We start from the raw sequence: 10,418 nt of genomic DNA on the forward strand, positions 1-10,418 counted from the left end.
CATTTTGTGAATCGGAATGTACCTGAAAGTTCTGACCTGGAAACTCTCCCTAATCACAGATGTGTAAGCAGGGGCTGTGTTTATTTCATTAGCAATGAGACTGCACTCTGCACTCCATCTTTATTTGTTATTACATGTTTTAAAGATGCGCGCTGGCATTATTATCCTATGATTGTATTACAGACAAGAGGCTGAAAGACCGATGCCTGAAGTAAAATGCAAATCATCCACTCCCTGGCCTATCCTTAGCTGACATTACTTTGTTATCAGCTATGTCTGTGATCTGACTATTCACGTGTGATGTTTCTGCGTGTGAATGCATTCCTAAAGCGAGGATGGTCCTGCTCTGTGTAAACCAGTCCTATTCCCTGCCACTGCCACCTTCACAGAGTTCGTGAATTCCATTAATCAGGGATGACAAACATTGCTATTGGTTCCTATCCAATCCTTTGTGAGCTAATCTTCCTTTGAATTCAGTACTACTGCCTAAAGGATAACCTCTCCTAATTTATACACGTCCTTCAGTCTTGGCATAGAGGAGGTGAAGTATTTATCCCCACTATCATGTGTGTGTGTAGGGGTAGGGGGAGCTGACAGGGATGGCTAATTCAGTCCAGGTCTCAATCCGTTACCTTGGCCACACAAAACAAGAAAAATAGTGCATGTGAAACGCTTTTATTGAGAGCAACTGGTGTTTAAAATGCAGCAACTTTCAATTAATGCAGACTGTGTAGGAAGGAAGGAAGGGAGAGAGAGAGAGAGAGAGAGAGAATGGCCCCATTCAGACAACACAGCGGCATGGTTTAGCGTATTGTCTGAACGGGGCCTATGTTATATAGTGGCTAAGCCAAGATGGAGTGTGAGCTAGAAATTCCTGGTACAAATATCACCTTAGCCTTAAACTCGCTTGATAATCTTAGGTATGTCACCATCCCTTGGCCTTAATTTTTCTTCTGTAAATGGGGCATAATAACACTGCCCCACTTTACAGGGTTGTTGTCAGCAATATGGAACACTTTGAAAAATAAAGAAGTGCCACAGAAATGCTAAACATTAGTATTGGAAGAAAAAGAAAAGTTTGGTTATGCATTGATCTACTACTAGCACTGCAGCTTGATGCACACCCCCTGCAGTAGGGGTGCACTCCTAACAGTGTAGATAGAGTGTGAAATTATTACCTGAAGAACAGTAGTAAGTTACTGCTGGAAGTTTTGTGGAATTTTCTGGGGTTTTCCTCTAGGATAATTAAAAAGAGCAGAGCAAACAGCTTAGGAGTAAGAGGGCAATACATCCAGTCATCCTGGACAGAAATAATTAAGCTGATAAGCCAACTTGAGCTTCATTAGGTGCAAATGACCTTTTCCAAAAACAGATTCCTCCATATTCACTTTGTTAATGCTTAAGGGGCCATGGGACGGCCACTACTTTTCTTTCCCAGCATGAGGATAAAGTGGCAAGAAAGAAGAATACGTTTACTCTCCGCTAGAGTGCCAGGCCAAGCAGTAGTGAAATACTGAGTAGCATATATAGGCGACATTAAGACGTGCTTGCATAAGATACTGCTGCTTGAGCAGGGAGGTCTAAATACAGTCCAAGAGGTTCTGGAGAGTCATCCTGTGCCAGGATAGAAGAAAGCCATCTCCTCCCCTTTGTGAGCAGCAGAATGGCTTTTTCTAAGCCTTTTGCATTCCTTGTGGAAGACAACTTTCCATGACAATAACAGGATAGCCAAGTTATATGGAAAGTCCTCTGGCCATTTCTTTGAACTCAAGTGCATGGCATCCTTCCAACAACCAAACCCAGAGCAAAGATGGGGAGGGGGAGGGGGAAACCGAATGGCTCCTGCTTCTTGCACTTCGAGGTGGGGGCTGGGTTAGTGGTAAAGGAAATAAGATAATAAAGCAGCCTCCAATAGGCTGGTTAAGAATAAGCACTGGAGACCTTGAACAAGAGCCAACTCCACCAATAGCATCCCCCCAGGTGTAGATAAGGTGAAATGAGATGGCACGAAAGAGGTGGGGTCGGCAGGAAGGGGCTGCCCTGCGGCTTCCTCCTGGTTCCCAGTTGAATTCAGGATACTCCACATGGCAAGTCTGGACATACATGTTGAGGGGATAGATCTCTCCTTAAGGTAGGGATGAGAAGATGACCACCCCCTGAAACGTGTTCTTGTCTGGGATCTGATTTGTGTGATTTTGGTATCTTGGATTTTATTTGGGTTGGGTAGGGGAGGGAGAGACCTAGAGTAGGCTTCTTTCTTTCTTTCTTTCTTTTCTTTCTTTCTTTCTTTCTTTCTTTCTTTCTTTTTAAATTTCAATCTCTACTTTTGTGCTGCACAAATTAAAAGGACTGCTAACCTTTCTTTTTTTCTTTTTCTTTCTTTCTTTCTTTCTGAATATTGGAGTTAGTAGATGGGTACTCCTCCTTGGAAGAGTACTGGACCAGATGCCCTTGTGATCCCTTCCTTGATTCTTGGGCAAGGAAGGGATCACAATTATATCATGGGACTGGCACATGCCAGAGCCACAGCTGCAAGATGACTACACTTCACCTCTCGAGCCACTTTAAATACTTTTAGACTTTGTCATCTGGATTAAAAGTATAACAGTGTTAAAGTCTGCATTGTCTTGTGTGGCTCTAGAAGAGATTAAACACATACCAGAGCCATGGCGTAATAGAGAATGCAACAGTTTATGTTTACTGGTACCATGATCATTTTAATCTGCTTTAGTGATTATGAATTAACAGAGACAGCATATTTTACGCCTTAACACTTTTAGGCGCTGAACTCATTCTTAATGTAGTTTAAGAAAGGCATAAAGGTGGATTTCCCTTCACCTTTTCAATGTATGTTCAAGGGCAAAGCGGACATGATGATAATCTAACACTGACTGTAAATAGTTACAGATAAAAAACTTCCTAAATATTGGAATAATTAAAATGGAGCAGGAGGCTGTGTTCTTGTGGAGGTGCCACCATTTCACTTTGCTTTTTTTCTGGGGGGTTAATAGCCACTCCGATGGTCACACAAAGCATCACTAGTGTTGAAAAAGCAACAGGGTTTTGCTTGTATTGAAGCTTTCTGAGCTTTTGTGGGTACAAGGCCTGCTTCTTGAATACATTCAAGGCTTAATTTGCAAAAATGCTTGGTATTCTAAAAGCATTTGCTGTGATCATTTTCTTTTTGTTTCGCATAACTATAACATTGAGCAAGGGGTTGGACTCAAAGGCCTTATAGGCCCCTTCCAACTCTACTGTTCTATGATTCTATGAACTCAGCACCACTCTCCTACTTACTTTCTTTTGAAGCAAGGATTTATTTATGTATTCCCTTTCACATAAATATCTGCTGGTCCGTAAGCCTATTTATAATTGTTTCTCATCTTAGCCATTCCTATCTATCAGCCTCCTCCCAACCTGGTGCCCTCCAGATATGTTAGGCTGAAGCTCCCATAATTCCCAGCCAGCATGCTGGTTGGGAATTCTGGGAGATGTAGTCCAATACAGCTGGAGGTCACTAGGTTGAAGAAGGCTGCTGTAGAACTAGTGAAGCTGGCGGGAGATGTAGGTGCTCCTGAGTTATAGTCACAAGTGGCATGAAAGTAGGGCTTTGAGGTGGGTATGTCCTCTCTTCTCGCCATCCTCCATAAATTGTCCACGTTTATCTGTGGAAATTGGTTACTAGATGATGAACATTTAGTCAACGTTTCAAGTTTCAAAGTGCTTCACATAACTCAGCAACACAACAGTCCTTTAAGGTAGGCCAATTGCACTAAGAGATTTTATTCTGTTTCTAAGGAATTTTTATTTTATCTTGCAAAGTTCATTTACTTTGGCTTTCTTTGGAGAAATGGATTGAAATATGTAACTTATTTCAAGGCCAATAGCTCTGCCTTATATACTCTAAACAAATAGGAGAACTTTTCTATTTCATAGAACAGGAATTGTTGTGCTGTGGGTTGGTTTGAGGAGCGATGGTTGTATAGCTGATGATGCATAACAGTTGTTGAATTGAGCCCAGAAAATAAGAACTAAAACAAAGAAACTGTCTCTTTTTTCAGATCAGCCTTTATTGTTTTAAAGAATGTGCAAGCTTTTACATATGACAGAACACTTCATCAGGGAGCCTGCAAATGCTTATCGAATCCAATGCTTATTTCTGGTTTTTATAGAACAAAACATCCTGCAATAAGCAACAACAGTGTTAGTTTGACCAAATGAGGCCAGGATAAACATTAAGCAGAACAGATAAATTGTACAAGATTGCTCATCAAATGAACTGCTTTAACAGAAGAGTTGTTAAGGAAGCTCATTTATGTGAAGGCAGCTTTAGTTGGTAATGAAATGGAATCAAAATTAAAATATGTCAACCTTTCCTTCTAGCAAGAAGTGGTAACTTTAGGCTGGAATCTTCTAAGCACTTACATCAGAGACAGCTCCATTGAACTCAGTGGGACTTACTTCTGAGTCGATGCGTATATATATTAAAATAGAAGCAAACTTACTTTCTTAATTGCCTTTTGCTTTACTGATTGCGTTTAAATATTTGCATATTTCTAACGTCTCCAGCCGACCAGAACCAGAACCAGAACCTTTTGGGGCTTTGGAGGACTCAGAACATAGTTTGTCTCTTTAACTGTGAACTTGCTTGTGGCTCAGTCTGGGAAGAAAATGACTGCTCTCAAACCAAAGTCAAGTGAAGAGATTCTAGCTGCTTTCAGGCCATTGTCAGCAGAAGAGGTCGAGACAGAGAAATGTGAGTTTGCTACCGAAACAGAAAGGGTGAAACGACAAATATATACTTGAAATGGGGTTTGATTGTGATAGCAGCAGCGCTGGATTGAGGTAAATGGGATCTTTGGGATGTAAATCTGGTAGGCCTGTATTGCTCTCAGGGCGTGTAAGCCACGAGCATTTTAAAGTGTCTCTGTTTACTATAATAGCACTACACATTTTGAATGCCACTACTCTGCACAGTCTAGTGATTGGAGCCTGGCACAGATCTCGGCTCCCTATCCACCCCAGTTTTCATGGGTTTTTGTTGTTGTTGTTGTTTGCTTTTATTAAAATAAAGCAAGGTTTAGTCCTCATGGCTAGAATGGAAAATGAGCAGTGCTGGATTTTTGAAATACTATGGGCCAGGGCTCAGGCCTTCCTGAAAATCATACCTCTTGCCTTGAAAGCCATGCTCTCTTGTGCTCGATGCTATTCAGTTGTAACAGGAATGTTACAAATAGCACTCTTCCCTTGATTACGTCATTAAATAGCACTCTTCCCTTCATTACGTCATGACATGTGCTACAAGCCCTAGCATTGAATGTTGGTTTCATACCTGCACATGCTGTGGAAGAGCAATGCTCACTACAGAGGAAGAACCCAGATCTGATTATTGGAAAGTCCATCGCTTTGAACTCCTTTCTAAGGCACCCCATAATATAACATACTGTTTCTCTCTTGTGCAGATTGGCCAGAACTGCACCTTGATGCAGCGTCCTGGATGGAAGATCAATCGGGGATCCTAGAGTCTCAGCCTTCTGATGCTGAAGCTTCTCCTGGTGAGTAAACGGGTGGTGTACTTTAAAAAAAATATTATATGCCCCCTCCCCCGATGGACTAGGAGCTAACCTTGCTTACCAGCCACAGCCTCTGACCCAGCTTCTGTCTCCTTAATGTGAGGAAAAGGAAAGGCACTCTGCAAAGGAGCCTGTTCTTTCATAGTGTTTGTCTCTCTTCAGTGTTAAGAGCCAGTGTGGTGTAGCGGCAAAAGTGTTGGACTGGGAGTCAGGAGATCTGGGTTCTAGTCCTCACTCAGCCATGGAAACCCACTGGGTGGCTTTGGGCCAATCACAGACTCTTAGACCAACCTACCCTCTGGTTGAGCTTTTATACTGTATTTTACATTATGGTTTTATACTGTTGTTTTATACTTTGAATGTTTTTAATTTTTGTGAACCGCCCAGAGAGCTCCGGCTATTGGGCGGTATAGAAATGTAATTAATAAATAAAAATAAATAAATACCTCACAGGGTTGTTTTTGTGAGGATGAAATGGAGAGGAGGATTGGGGTCTTTGGAGATAAGTAGGTAGGTAAATAAATAAAATAGTACTCCAATATGATTTCAATACACATTTCAAGAAAGCTTCCAGTACAGCCCTCCTGGAACCTCCTAGAACTGTACCACTTCAGAGTGCAGGTGGTGAGAATCATATTGTTGAATTCTCTACTGCATAAAAAATAATAGTAACACATGCAGAAAAGTATCAGAGGAAAGACCGAGCTAGAATCCTTTCCCCTAACATATCCTAAACTGAGTATTTTTGGAGGAACATTTAAACAAGCTTTCGAAACTGGCACAGTACCCAAGAGGATTTTTCTGACTGCCTTTAGATTAAGCTTTACTGCAGTTTCCTCTCCATGATTCTATATCTCTGGTTCAGGCAGAAATCGCATTTATGTCTTTCCTGTCAACAGATGCTGAGACAGGCAAATATGTTGAGCTTGCTTATAGAAGACCATTCCCAAGATTTAAGGGGTTGGAAAAACATGCAAACCTGACCTAGAAGTGTTCCAAATCAAGCATCAGATTACAATTCTGTGTTGCTGGGGTGAGGTGCATATTGATACCCAGGCTTATCTCAAATGCCCCCAGACAGTGACTTATATTTGATGTTTTTCATCTTGGCAGGTGGCAGAGATTTGGAGGAAGCATGCCAGCCAGCAAACATTAAGAAAGTGGATTCAGAGAATCCAGCACAGGGACTGGCAGTTGCAGAGTACAAGTGCAGGTCAGATGAACTTGACTCAAGCCCCCTGGGACCCCAGCAGACTGTGGGGGGGAAATTAAGTGATGGGGAAGCATTCAGCCAAAGCTCTAAGCTAATGACAGAGCAGGACAACCATACCAAGGAACTGCATGTCTGTGATCGATGTGATAAGGAATTCCAGTGGGTCTCTCACCTTGACCGACATAAGCGTTCACACCCTGGGCGTAAAGCAGCTAGATGGAGTTATAGATGGGGGCAGCACCGATCAGAGGAATCCAGCCCAATTCCATCATCACCTCTGCAGGTGGAGAATCTATCTGAAAGCTCTTGTGACATGGGTGATCAAAAGCCAATGCTCAGGACAGGCCAGAACAACCCTACCAATGATCAGTGTATCTGTGATCACTGTGGGAGGAACTTTCGGTGGCCCTCACACCTTGCTCGGCATCATAAGGTGGTACAATCTTGGAGTAAAGCAGCTGGACAGGACAAGAAGCAAGTGGAAGTAGACACCCCAAATCCATCAGTGCCTGTCTCAGAGCCTCGGCAGGCGAACACATTCCACCAAAAATTGACGCTTATGACAGACCAGAGCATCCAAACCCACTATCTGCATATCTGTGTCCATTGTGGAAAGGAGTTTCAGTGGCCCTCTGACCTCGCCCGGCACCATCTTGTTCACTCAAGGAGGAAAGCAGCTAGTCAGGACCAAGAACCAAGGTCATGCAGCCCATGTCCACTTATGCCTGCCCCCGTAACCCTAGAGGCAGAGAAGACGTCCACAGGCTCTTGCGAAACGTTCCATCCAACGTCACCACTCAAGACAGACCAGAGCATCCAGACCAAGGATCGGCACCACTGTGATTCACTTGGGAAGGATTTCCAGGGGCCCTCTGCACTTGCCCACCATCAACATGTACACTCTGGGGGGGAAGTGGCTCATCAGGGCTTGCTCCATTTGGAAGAATGCAGCTCACACCCCTTCGAGCCCGCTCCTCTGCAAGCAGGGAGAATTCTTGAAAAGTCTGGCAAAGCGCTGTGGCAAAACTCAAAACGAATGACAGGCCAGAGCACCCATACAAAGAATCTACATCACTGCAGCCTATGTGGGAGGGACTTCCGGTGGCCCTCCGCGCTTGCCCGTCATCATCGATACGTTCACTCTACGGGAAACACAGCTAGGCAGGGCCAGGGCCAATCTGAAGCCTACAGCCCGTTGGTGCCTCTCTCCGTGCCCCAGGATGCAGAGGATACGTTTGGAGACTCTTATGAAAATCCTCGCCAAAAGTCTGTGCTAGTGACAGATCAGAGCACCTGTACAAAGGATCTGCATGCTTGTGACCAGTGTGGTATGGACTTCCAATGGCCCTCTGAGCTTGCCCAACATCACCTTGTGCACTCTGGTGGAGGACAAGGTAGAGACAGTCAAGGCACATCGAAGGTAGACGGCCTGGATCCTTTGATACCTAGTCCTACAGCTCTGCAGGTGGACCGTTCCAAGCATTCAGCCAAACGTTCTCAGTTTGTGACAGAGCAGCGTAGCCGATTCAAGAAGTCCTACACCTGTGGACAGTGCAGGAAAAGCTTTCAGTGGCTTTCTGACTTTGCCCGGCATAAACGCACTCATTCTAGGGGAAAGTTAAGGGGAAGCCAGCGTAGCCGATTCAAGATGTCCTACATCTGTGGTGAGTGCGGGAAAAGCTTTGATTACCCATCTAACCTTGCCCGGCATGAACGCACTCATTCTAGGAAAAAGTTAGAGGGAGGCCAGCACAGCCCATTCAAGGTGTCCATCTGTGGTGAGTGCGGGAAAACCTTCCAGCACTCTTCTAGCCTTGCTCGGCATGAACGCTCTCACCTTAGTGGGGGAAAACTTAACAAATCACCCGTGCCCAGTGGACTTGCAACAACAAATCAAAGTGCCCAAATCAAGGAGCAATGTGGGCAAGGCTTTCAGCAGCTGTCTGACTTCACACAACATGTGTACACCCACTCTGGGCAGCGTCCCCATGGCTGTGCTCTCTGCGGGCGCCAGTTCAGACGCTATGTGCAGCTCAGGAAGCACCAAATGCATCATGAGAAGAGCCACGAAGAAGAAGAAGAAGAAGAAGAAGAAGAAGAAGAAGAAGAAGAAGAAGAAGAAGATGGATGGAGTCAGCATTATGAACCTGGTGAAGATGTCTCCACGGAGAATACCCCTGCACAACAGCTACAATGCCTCCCCCCTCTGGATTCTAGGGAGTATTGCAAATGTTTGGCCAGCCCAAAAGCCTGTGAGTGCGGACTCTGCCACACTAGAACAAATGACAGCTCCGAACTGCTTCCTTTGAGCAGGATTTGGGGAACTGGAATCAACAGTTACCCCCAGATCCTGTCTCTGTTGCAGACCTGCGAGTGTGGCTTCTGTGGGACTGATGACAGCAGTTCTGCTGTGCAGCCTCTGGCCCCGTCTCCTCTCAAGGTTGAGATCACAGCCAGCACTGAGTTGACATCGCCTTGGCGGCTCGTTGAGACAGTCATCAACAATCCCACAGTCCCGAGCATCTCGAATGGAGCCCACGAGAGTGTCACCTACAAGATGGAGAAGGCCGCCCCTGCAAGTACCACCACTTCCTGGATAAGGTGTCCACCTGCTATGGCCAGCCAGAGCCCTGAAAGCTGCCGTTCCTTGAGCAGTCCTATTTGGTTCATGGAGCAAGCTTCCCCGTTGGCGGGGGAACGCAAAACTTACGCTTGCCCCATGTGCCCAAAGCGGTTCAGCTTGACTTCGTACCTGACAAGGCACCTGCGCGTCCATCAAGAAGGGAAGCCCTTCAGTTGCGCCACCTGTAAGAAGTGCTTTGCCCAGCGTTCCTATCTGACCAAGCACAAGAAACTGCACACAACAAGGCTGGCATATGAGTGCACAGACTGTGGCAGCCTCTTCACTCAGCTTTCGTACCTGCGTAAGCACATGCGCATACACCAAAGGTAGAAACGGACTCCTTTTCAGGACTCGGAGGCAGGGCCAGCCTACCATTAGGTAGGGTGAAGCCATCTGCCCAGGGGACAGGCTGGGCAATATTGCGAAGGGGCAGTTAATTATTTTAGTTTTATATTACATTTTTACCACCATGGTGCTTTGGATTTTCTGTCTTGGGCAGCAAAATGTCTTCTCTTGCTTCTGTGCATAATGTCACCCTCTTTCTTTGCAAGTGGCGCAATGTGAACATCTTTTCTGAGCTGATTGGCTGAGCTGAGGGCCAGTAGAAGATCTCATTATTTAGCATGGCCTGGATGCTTCCCCAAAGAGCCTTGGAGCATAGCTAGGACTTGCCTATCCCCAGGACTTCCATGTCTTTTTCTCTGCCCGTCAATAAACTGGGGGTGTGAGGGGTGAGGGCAAGCAAGAAGGCAGGGCTGGATCTAGATTTAGCCACCTTTAGAGTAGACCCATTGAACTCAGTGAGACTGAAGTTGGTCATGGAGATTAAAAAAAAGGGAAAGCTGAGGGCAGGAATAATAGCTTTAGATATATTCAAAGCCTTCGACTGTGTGAGTTGGCCAGCATTAAAGATGGTAATAGAAATGATGGGATTTGGGGAAAGATTTAAAGGCTTAATAGAACAACTATGCTCGTGAAATTTAGCTTCAGTAGTGGTAAATGATGGTGT

The sequence above is a fragment of the Elgaria multicarinata genome, chromosome 11 (assembly GCF_023053635.1).
Source record: "Elgaria multicarinata webbii isolate HBS135686 ecotype San Diego chromosome 11, rElgMul1.1.pri, whole genome shotgun sequence".
In the NCBI taxonomy this organism is placed as follows: Eukaryota; Metazoa; Chordata; class Lepidosauria; order Squamata; family Anguidae; genus Elgaria; species Elgaria multicarinata.